At 51.9% G+C, this 14,980-nt stretch overlaps 1 pseudogene; it reads left to right on the top strand.

Moving 5' to 3' along the window:
- The first annotated feature begins 5,592 nt into the window (after nt 1-5,592).
- Nucleotides 5,593-14,300, top strand: LOC140850306 (stromal cell-derived factor 1-like; annotated as a pseudogene).
- Nucleotides 14,301-14,980: the final 680 nt, after the last annotated feature.

Below are 14,980 nucleotides of genomic sequence, written 5' to 3'. Positions count from 1 at the left end.
CTTCTCAGATGCACATGTAACATTTTTGATAATAGATCATATACAGGGCCACAAAAAGTGCTCCAGCAAATTCAGAAGGACTGAAATTGTACCAACCAGCTTCTCAGACCACAAAAGTATGAAACTAGAAATAAATTACACAAAGAAAATGAAAAAGCCCGCAAACATATGGAAGCTTAACAACATGCTCCCAAATAATCAATGCATCAATGACCAAATTAAAACAGAGATCAGGTATTACATGGAGACAAATGACAACTATAATTCAACACCACAAAATCTGTGGGATGCAATGAAGGTTGTGCTAAGTGGAAAGTATATTGCAATACAGGCCTGCCTCAGGGAAGAAGAACAATCCCATATGAACAGTCTAAACCCCCAATTAGCAAAACTAGAAATTTGTGCAACATATTTATACTAAAAAAAAAAGATTCATTGTTTATCTGAAATTCAAATTTAACTGGATTACTGTATTTTATGAGGCAAACCCACTCTTCCATCCTTCACCAGGAATAGCTCTGCTCCAGAGTCATGCTGAATTGATTTAAATCCTAGCTCTCCCAAAGAGTTACTCCATTATCTCAGCCTGCAAATCTGGGGAGTGGGGGTACCATTCAACCCACTTCATAGGCAGACATGAGGATAAAGGAGGCAAGAGGGTGCTACACTGGGAAACTCCTGTGTAAGGGTTATTTATCCTCCCCCTACTCATACATCCTACCATGCAGGGTTTATGGTAGCGGCCAGTACATCCTCCGGTTCTATAAACTTTGATGGAACTCCAGATGCTGAGACCTGTCTGCTCAGGGGCAATAGGAGAGGTGGGGTTAGGAATGGCAGGGCAAATCTGGACCCAACTCCACTCATTTTGGTGACGGGATGCAGGCAGAGTTGAATTGGTATGTAGGAGCAGGTGTGGGGGCTGAGAGCATACACCTGTACCCTCTGGAACTTGAGTCCAATTTGTCCTATTGTTCTGGTGCTCCTGGAGAATATCCCAGAGAAGGCAGCCCTCCTTTAGGAGTGCCAGTCAAGGGAGGGTCTTTGGGCACAGCCACAAACAGGAGACACAGACAGGAGATCTGGCTTGCTGGCTGTGCACACTCTCCTAGAGTGAACCCTGCCTGCATGTGAGCCCTGAAGGCAGCACACAGTTCTGCATCCAGGAGCTCTGGCTCAGCCTCCCCAGGGGCCTTCCCTCCAGGATGAACTGGGGCTCTTGGAACTGGCTCCTGGACCAATTTGGGATTCAGTCAAGGAAATGGTGGCCAGCCTGACAGATGCTGAGCCCTGACCTGGGTATAGGACTCTAGGAGGCTCCCTGGACATCTGCCGTGGAAGTGACATACATGCCTGTGCACACTCCTCGGCCTTGCTGATGTTCCAGAATCCAGAGACGCTGGTCCAGACAGCTATACCTTGGCCCCCGGCCAGCTCTGCCATGTTGGTCAAGGCTGTCAGCCATTCTGAGCTTCAGGTTCATTGTCTTCAAAGCTGAAAAATTAGGGTTTATCGTGTGACTTCAGCCTTTGTGAGAACCAGACATGACATTTTCAGAAAAAGCTCAAATCGCATGTAAATACCTTCCTGGGAAGCTTCTCTGTGCCAGGGGTTTCTCCTCAGTGCAAGGCCACACCACGCCTGGAGCCAGTGAGCCTGTTCCACAGATGATGACATGGAGGCTCCAAGGGTTTGTCTTCTTGGGGCCTCCTGGTTCCCAGGGCAGGACACCTACTTGAGAACTCCAGCAGGGGTGTCAAAGGTGGGAGAGCAGAGGTGGGTGGGTAGGGTGTAGAGCAGGCAGCTGTCTCCTGGCTGTACCCCTCAGACCGCACTGATAGCTCAGAGGAGGGAGCTGGGTTGGGGTGGGAGGACCAGGGAGGGTCCAGGGCCAGGTAATGCAATCTCACATGTCCCCACACTCTTCCTGGGACACCAACAAGGGTGGGGAAGATGACACACCTCCCCTGCACGATTCTGTTTTACCACTGTGGGGCCAAATGATTGTTTAAAAAGGCAGGGGGTAGTATCAAATAATACAAAAAGAATGATCTTTATTTAGGGATATCCGTATCACTTCCACTATTGCATGCTATGCTGATTTAATTCCACTTATCTTTTAATGCTTAAATGATATCTTAAAAGAGTGAATCAATCCTGAGCCATACCTGAATGTCTATTGTGCTAGTTATACTTTTCTCTTAGTGCTTTTAAAAATGAATATGTACATCTGTATTTTTTGAAATACTGTTTTCAGAGTGCCACCTAAAGTCATCCTGTCAGTTACACACTAGGAAACAATGATTTGGTGCAAACTTTCAACCTTGAACTAAGGTCCTTTCCCCTAAACTCAGCCATTGAATTCTGAAGGAGCAAACATCCCAGACTGGCCAGAGGACCACAGGTGGCTACGTGGACTGGGCACCAGGGGTCCAGAGACCATAACACAATAGGGCCATGATGGTTAGCCTGCCTTTTACCCTGCCTCCCTCCTGCCTTGAACTCCACATGACTAAGGTGTCCCTGAGGAGCAGCAACTCTGAGTGCGAAGTGTGCGAGAGATCTGAAAAATCTCATAGGGAGCCGGGAATTGTTTTGGGTCTTGATGGGGAACGGAGTTCCCTGGGAAAGAAAGAAAGTGGAGCCTTTTAAGCAGAGATAGTGGCATAAGCTAAAGATAGAGGGGAAAGTGTGGTGGGCTCTGCTGCCCTGACTTTGGGAGGTTTTTTTCAAAGAGGAAAATGAGATGGCCCAGGGTTCGGCCTCTGCTGCCCCTTGTGTTTGCACACCTTGTCCAGCCCCATCTACCTTCATACCATTTGTACTCCACAAACATTGCCTAACCTTGAAGCTCTCTGCTGAGCCTTCCCTCCTTCCTTTTTATGACAGAGAGATAAATACGTTGTTGATCTCCTCCAAAGGACACCACGAGACAGACAGGATCAGTCCCAGAAGTCCCCCAGTGGCTGCTTCATGAGTTAGTGTTCAGCCAACCCTCTCCAGAAGGGCAGCGCAGCAGAAGTACAGACCCCCGAGAGGCACTGAGAGACACATTCCAAAACAAACTTCAGAGGTTGACAGGCTAAGAGCCCAGGTTAAAAAGGCAGAGTCTGATGGCCCCTGGCCCCAGAGTGTTGGCCTGTATAGCCTTTTAAATTTAAATACTCGCCAATGAAAAATTATGGAGACTCTATATAAAGTTTACATCCTAACTCCCTCCCCTCCACTCCAATTTCGCCTAGCACCTAACTACCTCTACAGATTATGTCCTTAATTACCCATGTTTAGTGCCATTTCCACCCCCCTTTCCCCTCCTCCCCAGCATGTAAACTTCACGAGGATAGGGGGTTTGAGTGTTTTTTTTTTTGCTTTGTTTTGTTTCCTTTACTGAAGTACTTCAAACAACAAGTATCTGGAGCATAGTAGATGCTCAGTAGGTATTTTAATCAATGAAAGGAGTACGTGGGCTCTGACGGTCCCACACTCCTGTGTGTCCTGGGGTCCCACGGCTCTGCCAGACCGGAGGCCCTGCTCCCCTCAGCCGCGACTTTGCGATTCCTCCAAGCACCTCCCTCGGATAGCCGGGCAAAACCCCGATTTGTGGCAAAAAGAGCAATGAACAGAAGGCTCTGGCTTTAAGTCCTGGCCAAGCCCAGGTCAGACCGGGATCTGGACCCACACAAGGAATCAAAGACACACGTTAAGTGACGTTGGGGTGTGGGGAGAGACGGTTGAAGAGGAGGGGCGGGGAGGAGGGGGAAGGGAAGGAGGAGCCTCAGCCGGGACCCGGATGGGCGGGGAAGAGGCGGGAGCCAGGGTAGCCTCTGCCTCCAGAGGGCGCCCGAGCTCAGCCGTCGCGCTCCGCCGGCCTCCCGGCAGGGCTCAGGGCTAGGAGGCTGCCGCTCGCGCTCTGCGGAAACCGGGGAGGCGGGGATGCCGAAGAAAGCCTCCCTAACCTTAGCGCAGGGAGCGCGCCGGTGGGCTTCCCTTGTCTGTGCCCCTGCCCTGTCCAGACGCGGGCTAGGGCCGGAGTGAAGCAACGAACAAAAGACTGAGCGCAGAATCGCAGCTCATCTAATTGGGCGCGAAAGTACTTTTTGGGAAAAAGACACGGAGGACAGCCATCCCCGGGCCGCAGTCCCAGAGCCTTCGCAGCCTCCTGCTGACCGCCCCCCACAGCCCCCCGCGGGATCTGCTGCTCCCAGGCCGGTGGGCCCTGAACACTCCCCCACACTGCCAGGACCCTAGAACCCCCAAGGATAGAAACTGGTCCCTACCGCGCGGGGATGGAGTCCACGCCAACATCTAGCCATACCGGCAGGGGTAGGCGCAATGGCCAGAGCGTCCTGGGGTCACTGGCGAAATACAAAAGGATGCCCCTTCCTGCCAGCGCGGCGCGCACTCTCCCTCCCTGCTCCTTATGCCCGAAACCCACTCTCCCTGCGGAGCCTCCCGGGGTGGCGGGCCTCTCGGCGTGTCCAGGGTGCGCCGACCGGCGGGCTAACGCTGCCACGCGACGACTCGGTGGGTGTAGTTCCCAGGACCAGAAAAGCTGACGCTAGAGCACAGGCCTGGGCTGGGGAGTAGGGGGCCTCCTTTCACCACTTTGGGTCGCACAGGGCCTGCACTGTAGAGGCAGAAATACTGAGGTTTGAACAATTATTTCTAGCTTCGTTTACTGAGTGCTATGTGTCACCCAGGATGCAGAGCGCTTCGCGGTGGTGGCGAGGAGACTCGCGGAGGATTCCCCCAGCTCCACTCGCAGGGAATATGCTTAGCCCGTTTCACAGTTGAGAGAGCATAGGTACAAAGGGTTAAGTAAATTCACGTATACTGAGCCTCAGGGGCGAACTGCTTTTGTTTCCTTCCTGGAGGGTAGCATTTTATTTTTCTTTTCTTTTATGTTACTGAAGAATAGTTGGCATACAATATTATATTAGTTTCTATTAGGTTCAGGTGTACAGCACAGTGATTCATTAATAAGCTCACCACAAAAGTGTGTTGACTAGCTGTCACCACACTAAGTTATTACGATACTGTTGACTCTATTCCCTATGCAGTACTTTCACCCCCCTGATTTATTTACTTTATAATTGGAAGTTCATTTTATAGCCTCAATTGACAGGTGAGAAAACTGAGGTTTGTCTAATAAGCGATGGCTTTGGCTTGGAATAGGAGTTCTGCCTGCAAACACCGGCCTCGTTCCTTGGGCCGAGCTTCTGAGGCGCTCTTAGTGAACCTGGGCCAGCGGTCGCCTAGGGTCCCACACTCCAGAAACGGGGAGCGCCGGCCCAGCTGGGCCTCAGCCCCGGCACCGACTGGTGTTTCGTTGGTTCTCATCCATCGCCCACCTATGGAACTCAGTCTGTCTGTCTGCAGAATGGGAACCGTGCCCAGCCCCGCAGCCCAGCCTTCTTGCGCGGCTGGTCCCTCGCCAGAGGTCAAGCTTGCAGAGCAGGCCCCGCGCAACGTCAGCGGGTCAGAGCGCAGCAGCCCTGGTCACCCAGGTGCGGGAGGCGGAGGGAGGGAGGCGCTGGAGCCGGAGGAGCGGTCTGTGGGAGGGGCGCTTGTCGGAGCCCCAGAAGCGCGGGATGCGGCTCCAGGCCCGCCCCTCGCCGGGCCCCGCCTGCTGCCCTCTCCTCTAAACAGCCCCTCGCTCGCTTCCCGCCTCTGCGCTTGCCCTTGCCGCCGCCGTGTCCGCTGCACGTCCTCCCGCTGCCGGTGCCATGGATGCCAAGGTCATCGCCGTGCTGGCCCCTGTGCTGGCTGCGGTCTGTCTCAGCGACGGTGAATACGCTCGGCTGCGGAGACCGGGCAGACGCCGCGCCCCGCGCTCCGCGCCTGGAGCCAACCCGGTTCGCATTGCACTGCCTTGGGTAGGCTGGGCGGGCGCGGCGCTCAAGCCGGCGTAGCACCAGCCTTACGTGGCTCCGCGCTCCGCAGGGGCTGGGGTTTCCGGGGACCGCGCCGCCAGACCTCGAGCAAACTGCGGAGCGAGGTCGGCCAGGAAAACTGGCTAGGCGCGGAGGGCGCGGGTGTGGAAAGGAGCCCCGAGCTGCCGCTCACTGACCGGCCTGAGCCTTCCCGCGCCCGGCGGTTTCTGGGGCGCACGGGCTCCGAAGTTCCTCTGCGCTTGGTGCTGGAGGTGCAACTGGCGGTTCGTGCGGGAAAGCTCTTTGCAAAACGCTTTTCGCTTCGCTACTCGCTGGTCGCGGCCGTGCGATGGGGGCCGCTGCGCGGCGTCCACTCACGGTGATTCGGCCCTCGCTGCACCCGCCCAGCCAGTCTCCGCGCGCTTCGACCGGAGCAGCTGGAGGGTTTGGGCTGCCCGCCCGGCCGTGCTCTGCACAGCTCCGCAGCCCCCAGCGGCGGGCGACCCCGGTCACCAGAGAGAGCTCCAGAGGCCGTGCAGATCGCGCAAGCGCCTCCGCAACCCCGAAAACACCCCTGCAGGCAGGCGCCTTTGTCACCATTCAAGTGAGCACTCTCACCTCAGAGCGAGTGCTGCAGCGAAGCGAAGTTGGGTCACCCAGATATAGGCCACTGGGAAAGGTGGTGTCCCCCTTTCACCTGAGAGCTTTCTCTTTTGAAGCTTAAGAGAGAACTCGCTGTCCTTGCCACAGAACGCTGTTGCTGCAAACCAAAATAAACTGTCTGGACACACAAACAAAGCCATGTTAGGCCCCGCTACCCTGCTTGACTGTGAAGTTCGCAGCGAACTGCACAGGGTTGGAGGACACTGAGTGCTCTTAGCACGGTAAGCCTTGTCCTGTGCAGGAACCAGGCTCCTGAAGTGCGAGGCTGGGTTCCAGCCAGTGCCCCACTGTGGCATTCTGGGCTAGTGGCCCTGAAGCCAGTGTGGGCAAGGTGAGCATGCATGTGGCTTGGCCAGGTCCTGGACTAACAGGTTCAGGCTGAGCACCTGGGGAAGTGTTCTTTAAAAGTGTAGCAGTTGCTGGTCAGAGCTGCAGAGGGATCAGATCAAAGGCAATTCAGAATTTTCCTCCTAGCCAAAAAGGTATCCTAGGCTGTATCTCCAGGATACTTTTCTCCAGGAGTGGGACGTTAACAAACTGAGCATCTCCAGGACTCTGGGTGGGGCATTAACAAATCGAGTGGTCTGGTAGAATGGCTGTGTCATAATGCGCCTCTCTGGGGGAAATGGTGCTGTCCCTAGATGTCCCATCCTCCAGAGAGCTACAGAAAGGACTGGAATTTGGGGATCCAGGTCACTGAGTCCTGAGCTGGCATCACAGAGGGAGTGGGACCCTCACTGAGAGACTCCTTCTGACCCTGGGGAGGCTGCTTGGTGGCCACTCTGAGTTGCCTTCCTGGCAGCCAGGTGGCCAGGTCAGGGTCCTGGGCTCCAGGCTGGTTTGGTTTTCCTTGCATGTGTAGGTCAGAAAGCACTTTTGGCTCACAGAGTCCCACACTGCATTTTAGAGACACCTTAGCTCCAGCTCTGGCCCTTCCCCCACTTACTGACCTCAGCCAAGCAGCTGGTACCTTGGGTGCCCTAGGCTTCCAGGGGTTAAACCCAGTGTGGGCCCCATTCCCAGCCCTAGTGGGAAAGGTTGGCCCAGGCTCCTGTCTCTGCATTAGAAGGTTTTCAGGGAACTGCTCCAGAACATGGCCACATTAACCAGTTTCCAACACCACGTAACATCTGGGCCAACTCTGCAGCCTGCCCAAACACCTTGTCATATCCCTAACAGTTGGAAAAGGTACTAATGTTCATAAAAAGCTAGAGAAAGGACTCCAGGTGGACATGGCACCAAATTTTCTTAGTAAAATCACTTGGTGTTCTGTCACTTTAAAAAACCTGTTGAAATTCCCCACTTGACAGGCCCACAACTGGGTCCTGGGAGCAGGAATAAGAATTGCCTTTGAAGGAAATGGATAATCCCAGGGGGGAGGGAAGGAAGAGGGAAGAAAGAGAAAGCTTGTGTTTTGAGCTCAGAATCAGCTTTGATTTCTGGCCTGATCTCCACTGCTTGGTCAGTGGAGCCAGAACAGCTTCTCTGAGACAGCAGAGCAGCAGCCCCCTTCCACCCCAGTGCTCACACTGTGTGCCTCTCAGCTCACTGCTGCTCTGGGACTGGGACCCATCCTGCCTCACCACGGGCCCCAGTCCTCCAGTCCCTGCTCAGCTCAGGAGGACCCATGAGAATTCCATGGAAACCTGGGGCAGGACACTGGTGGGAGACTGGCTCCTCCATTACCCAGGCCTCCCAGCCCTGGGGTCGCTTTCTCAAGTGATCTGGTTACAGGGCAGTACAGACTTCCCCTGCAGGGACCCAGTGCAGTTGCTAAAAGCCTGGCACCTGCAGACTTTCTGGAGTTGGGTTGAGTGAAGGCTGCTCCCGTCCCTGGAGTCACTGGGCTCCCTGAAGCCTGGCTTTCTCCTTCCTAATTTTCCAAGTCCACTTTGGTCCTGGGAGGCCAAGTTATCTGCTTTTCCCTGGACGTGGTGGCTAAATAGGCTGCTGTCCCCAGGCCATGTCTTATCAACTGAATGCTGCCTTTGGAAAGAAAAAGTTAAGAAGTCCCTCACTCACAAGCTTTCTTGTGGCTAACACAAGTCTCGTCCCAAAGTGCAGAACTTCACCACCACCAGGAGGCCTCTGGGAGCTCTGTAAACAGGCAAACTTTTTTTTATACCTCTGGACTTAATATTCTCTGACATACATTTAAACCCTGACGAAAGTCTCACAGATTCAAATAATTTGGGGTATTAAGTAGGGCTTGGATAAAATCTGCAGAAAAGAAAAAAGCACACAAATCCCAGACCCCAGGCTTGCAATTCTAGATGTAAAGGGTGAGTGGTAGGTTCTGCAGAAGACCTGGCTAATTTACACTAATGAGTGTCAATTACTGCATTTTGCAAATTGGTAAATTGACAAAGATGTACTACAACCTTGGAGGCTGCAAAGCCCCTGCCTAGACAATGAAAGCCACATTTGACTCTAGCCTGATAATCTCCAGGACCTCAGGGAAGTGCTGGGGAGAAGGCGGCCTCTGCTGCTGGGATTCTTTTGGTGTGGCCTGGACTGAAGGTGGAGTGGGAAAGAAGACTGCAGGAGGGGATGGAGAGGGGGCGGCATTCCCAGGGGAGCTGCGGAGCTCCTGGGATGAGGCCCATGCCAGATGGGGGAGCAGAGAGAGCCAAGGAACCTCCTTCTTTCTCCTCCCCTGACTAACAAGGTCTTTCTCAGTTGGCCCTGGGGGAGTTTATTTTGCAAAGAATAACCAGGACCTCAGTGCCTTAGACTGAAACATTTCTCTCCTGTGATTAACAGACTTTATCTTGACACACCTGTGCAGGTGGGCTTCTTATTTAGGTCCCTGCCTTCCTAGGTCTAGCTGTCCAAGGGCCTTTGCCCTCTGGCCCTGTGGAAGCTAAGTCTGAGCGTACCCAGAGCCCCCTAAGCTGCCCAAGAGTTCTTGGCACAGGTGTGCCCATGACTTACCCATCCCTCTTGATCCTGCCATCATTCTGCCTTCTGAGCCCACGGCCCCTGGCCTGCAGACCCAGACACGTGTATCCTCAAGGCCTGGCAGGCCAACCAGCTCTTGTTCTCATTACCTCTTCTAGGGAAACCAGTCAGCCTGAGCTACAGATGTCCTTGCCGATTCTTCGAGAGCCACATTGCCAGAGGCAAGATCAAGCATCTCAAATCCTCAACACCCCAAACTGTGCCCTTCAGATTGTGGAAGTCAGAACATCACCCTCCAGGAATGCTACTCCTGATGGGCATAGGAACAACTAACTGGCAGACTTGGGAGAGCTGGAGGAATGACATGCTGTGTCCAGCCCTGAGCTTGACTTAATCAGAGGCACATGTTCCTACCTCGAGGCCTCTGAGTGTGCCACCAGGCAGGAGCTTCAAAAGTCACTCCCCTGACCCTTGGTGCCCCGCTGTGCTCGTAGTGGTCCTCGTCTCTTCTTCCTAAGTTTCCTCCCTGCAGGGCAGCAAATGGCAGTTGGCTGCCTCCAGCCTGGAGAAGCGTGGCCTTCACCCAAGTTTCTGCTGAAGGCCCAGCAAGTGAGCCAGCCCTTTACCAGTAATGGTTCTACCAGGTTGGGGGCTTCAGTGCTCTAAATTAGTCTTTCTTCACATAGCAAAACCTCACAAGACCCAAATTCTGTGTTAAGTCATCTTTAACCGTTTGGTGAAACCCAATATTTTCAGCTTACTTACCTACATGTTCTCAAATACAATACCCGAGATTTTGTTGTTTTGTTGGGGGGTTGATGGCAACTGTTAACATTTGATTTCCTTCAGGTGGGAAACAAGATAAACCCAAATCACACATACATAACATGCAAAGATCTGTCACCTGGGGCGCAGGAGGCTGGGTGAAGCTCAGGAAAAAAAGCCACACAGCAAGTGTAGTCGTGTATCTAGATGCCTGGGGGTGAGGCTTGGGGTTTCCTGGGGAGAGCTCATCCCCTGCAAAGTCCCAGTGCTGAAAATGAGACAGGAACACAGCAGTTAGAAAGAAAGCTGAATTTCCTGAAGGCTTTTCCACCCAACACCAGCGTTTTTTAAGGTTGATTTTCCCTTTTTTTTTTTTCCCAGTCTTTGCTGCCTTGAATATGTTTTCATTTGCAATATGTTTTAGGCTGCTAGAAAATAAATGTTTTTTCACATAGTTTGTTTACAATAAAATTCTCTCCTTTGAGAGAGAGTTCATCAGAGAGTGAATTTAGCCAGCATGTTTAAAAAATCAAATGAGACCGAGGAGCAGTCATTGAACTTGTACAATCTCTCTGGAAACCATTTTCTGCCAAACTACCTGCCCTGCCCCCACCTTGTGCCCCGTCCCTCTTGTCCTGCTTGCTCCCTTCTCTCCCCAGACTAAGGCAGGCAGTGCCTCTCGTAGGTCTGCTACCTCCAAGGCTTACTCTGAAGTCTGTCTTCCATGTACTAGAAAGATGATCGAGCCAAAACTCTGCTGCTGTCACTGTCCTGTTTAAAACCCTCACAAGTCCCCATAACTTTGCAGATAAAATCCCCCTCCTTTGCGCTTCTCATCTGGCCACCTGCTTCTTGAGCATCCTGCCCCCGCTCTTCCTCCGCACTCTCTGGACATTGGCTGGAAACTCCTGTTTCCCCCCTCCCTTCCCTTCACTTGCTGGACTCCTACTCATCCTTCCAAAGCCAACTGAAATGTTCCCTGGCCACCCCATAAAGATGTTTCATTTTCCCATCTTTCTGCAGTGGAGCTTGCCACACTCCTAAGCGCTGGGTTTCTCCAGCCTCCCTTGAATTCCTCCAGAACCCAAGCCTGTCAGGCGGGGCACTGGGCACCAGTGGGGGTCCTGACATGGGTGTCAGATGACCGAACAACGCTCAGACGACCACAGTGCCACCTTCTGTGCAGCTGCACACTGTTGCCTCTTCTGTTTTGGCAGGGCAAGGCTGAAGAACAACAATAGACAAGTGTGCATTGACCCGAAATTGAAGTGGATTCAGGAATACCTGGAGAAAGCTTTAAACAAGTAAGCACCACAGCCACAAAGGACTTCCCTCTAGATCCACTTGAGAAATTTAAAACCATGTGAGGGATGTGAAGGCAGAGGTGGGGGAAGGATAGCCTGAGTAGCAGCACCAGGTGTGCCTATGGGTAGCACACTGACCTGGGAACGGGCTGGAGGTTTGCCCAGCATGAAGACAATTGCATTTATCGTGTATTGCAGCTTGTATTCGCTCATGCCCTGTGCCCTTGCACACTGGCTGTCCTATAACTGGGGTTTTCTAAGAAATTGTATTATCCCAACTGCATTTCCCACCAGTCAGTACCCTCATTATCATAACAGTCAGCATCATTTCATTACCCTTTTCTCAATCAATGATTACTTCAAGATCTGTACATGACTTGTTTTGGGGCTTCTCCTTTCTGCCCTGGGGATTCTGAGCACAGTTAGGTGATGGCCAAGCATGGAGCTCAGAAAAATGTCCCTCCTCCAGATGCCAAGGCTTGGAGGAGGACGGCAGGTGGCTCCTGCCAGGGCATCCCTCCTGAATGACAGCCAGGTGCTCCTAGTACTGAGTACTGCTAGGCAGCAGCCACCAGCTTTACCTGATCTTTCAAGCCAGCGAATCTGCAGGCTCCGTGTAGAAGCAGCTGTCACTGGGGACTGCACAGAGACCCTTTCCCGGTCATTCCCAGCCCTCTCCCTGCCTCCCACAGCATGCTTTCATGTCTCGCCTGCTTCTCATTTCTGTACTTGCTCAGCAGGAGGAGGGGGTTCACTGGGGCTCCTGCCCTGCAGCCCCCTCCTCCCTTTGGCCTCCCCTCCTGCCCAGGCCCTCTGTGAGAATCTTCCCTGGCCTCGTCCACAATGGGGCTGGCCCTCCCCTGGGGAGTGTGAGATCATGACTCTCACGCTTACATCCCAAGAAAGGCAACTCTTTGCAGAATCAGATGCCGTTTTCAATCTGAGAGCGTGCTTTGAGGAATTTGGATTCTGAGATTGCCTCATGGAGGCTCTCTATAAATTCTGAAGTTTCTGAAATCAGAAGTGAAAAAATAAATGAATAAATGAGCCTCTTGCCACTAACCCCTTCTCCTGAACCACAACAGTTAGGTTCCAGTCAGAGATGTTGGCAAGTTGAAATTTCTATGCATAAATGTGATCCACAGATGGGCCTGGTTGTATTTGAAACTTTTTGCAAGACATTTTTTAAATATATACTTTTTGTGCACATTTTTAAATGTTTCTTTAGAAAACAAATGTATTTCAGAATATATTTACAGTCGAGCAATTCATATATTTGAAGTGAAGCCATATGAATGTCAGTAGATTATGTTTCTCTATTGTCTTCAACTACTGGCAATTTGTAAAGAAATAATGAACTATAAATGTGATTGCAGCTTTTTAATGTTAGCCACAGCGTATTTTTTCACTTGTATTAAGATTGTATCAAATGTGACATATGTACTAGCAATAAAATGCTAATTGTTTCATGGCATAAACCTCCTACTGTATGTGGGAATTTATTTACCTGAAATAAAACTCATTAGTTCAGACCTGGGGCTCACACACATGTCTGGAGTTGATGAAGAAATGCTGCTCTGCTGGCGGCTGCCTTAGACGCCTCTTGCTCGTTCACGTGTGAGGCCAGCACATGGGCCTTGCTCAGAAGCAGTTTAGATCTGTAACTCAAATTTTTGCCTCTTCTTTTAAAATTATTAAACCCAGTGGAAACAGCAGTGCAAGTTTTCTGAAGATTAATATGACTCACTAATTCCCCTTCTCTCCCTCCTCTCCCCAGTCCTCCTAACATCCCCATATAATCTCCAAAGACTCAATCCTCGTAATATCCAGTTTTCACATTTTACCATGCAAAAATCCCATAATTCCAGGCCATGGTTAATATCAAGCTTTCACAAAAACAGGTGGTCCTTCCACATAATTCATTAAATACCATTCTGCTTGAGTCATTTTAATGTGACAGTCATGAGCCAGTTGCTCTAATAAAATTCTGCTGATCATCTCTCTCCCTTTCTTGCCAGAACAATTTCAGTCATTCCGAGGGGTGCCTATAGGCTCCAGAAAGGAGAAGGTGGAATCAAGCCACCTTCTTTCTCCAGATGGCTGTGTGAATACTGGGCCTCCAAACTCCAAAAAGCATTATTCTATTTGAAATGCAGGGGTTTTGTAGTTCAAGTGAAGAGTTCAGCTCTGCACTGAGAAGGAATGAAGCCCAAGGAGGCCAGGTTGAGTAAGATAATTGACCAAGTCCAGCCTGGTGCCTGGGGTGTGATGTGAATTTCACCTCTTGAAGGTGCATTTCTTCCCTGTTTGGAAGCCTTGGGCAATAGTTGGGGCCAGCCTCAGCTTGGTAAATTGGCAGTTGCTCTAAGCAGTTCACAGATATTGTGGAAACCCCTCTAAGCTTATTTTTTGAGTGGGAGAAAATGTCTGATTTCTGTTAATGAAGTACTGATGGACAGTGTTTTGCCCAGGGGCCTCCAGGCAGGGGACTGAAGAAAACAAATGGTCCAGTGTTAAATGTTATGCAGACTGACACAGTTCTTGTGTATTTCAACATCATTAATGGTTCTACTAATTTTATCTAAGGGGGCGCAGAGAAGAAAAAGTGGGGAAAAAAGACAAGATAGGAAAAAACAAGCGACAGAAGAAGAGAAAGGCTGCCCAGAAAAGGAAAAACTAGTTATCTGCCACCTCGAGTTGGACCGCAGTGCCCTCTGCTCTTGTCTCTCTGGCGCCCTGTAAATTTGCTCTACCCCTCCTCCGGGGCAGACCCTGCCCACTGGGCAGGCGCTCAGCCTTCCAAGGGGAAGCAGTGCTTTGCCACCCCTGTGGCCCCACTGGCTCCTGCATTTATGTGCTTTTTACGGCCCTTCCTGATCCACTAAGGTATGGAGAAAGTAGTTGTGCAGAGACTGGTGTTGGGGTCTGAGATGTGGAGCCCGCTCAGGACTCTAGGACAGCTGGGACTCCATCTCGAGTGGCCTGGGGTCTCTGGCATCACCGGGGATGCTGAGCCTTCCACGGACACAACGCCCTCTCTCTTGGGAGGCACAGGATGGTTCCAGAGCTCACACAGCTCCATGAGGCCTATGCCTTCTGCCTTCTTCCCTCTTGTTTTCCTCCGCAGGTTCTGCCCATCACGGCCTTGTAGAGGCAGAGCTGGCTGTGGCCATGCCACTAGGTGATAACTGACCCCTTTTCCCAAGCACCTGTTGCTGGCTCTCCACCTTCTGCTGCCTGGAGTGGGCCACTTCCAGCACTGCCTCCCTGGGCCTGGGCTGAGAGAACAGCTGTACCTCCCAGCATGGTGGGCTTCTGCCAAGCTTGTGGGCAGGACGGGTGGGAGTTCTGCATTCCCAGGAGCAACTGTGGAAAATCCTCAGGGAGCCTCCGGGCCAAGCATTTCACATTGCAGATTCTTAAACGAGTCCCCAGTGATGAGGAACGGTGTGGAGGGCCTGCAGCTCCAGGGAC

The sequence above is a fragment of the Manis javanica genome, chromosome 7, assembly GCF_040802235.1.
Source record: "Manis javanica isolate MJ-LG chromosome 7, MJ_LKY, whole genome shotgun sequence".
NCBI classification, from domain to species: domain Eukaryota; kingdom Metazoa; phylum Chordata; class Mammalia; order Pholidota; family Manidae; genus Manis; species Manis javanica.
Note: the sequence above shows the minus strand (reverse complement) of the source record. Positions and strands in the feature narration are given on the sequence as shown.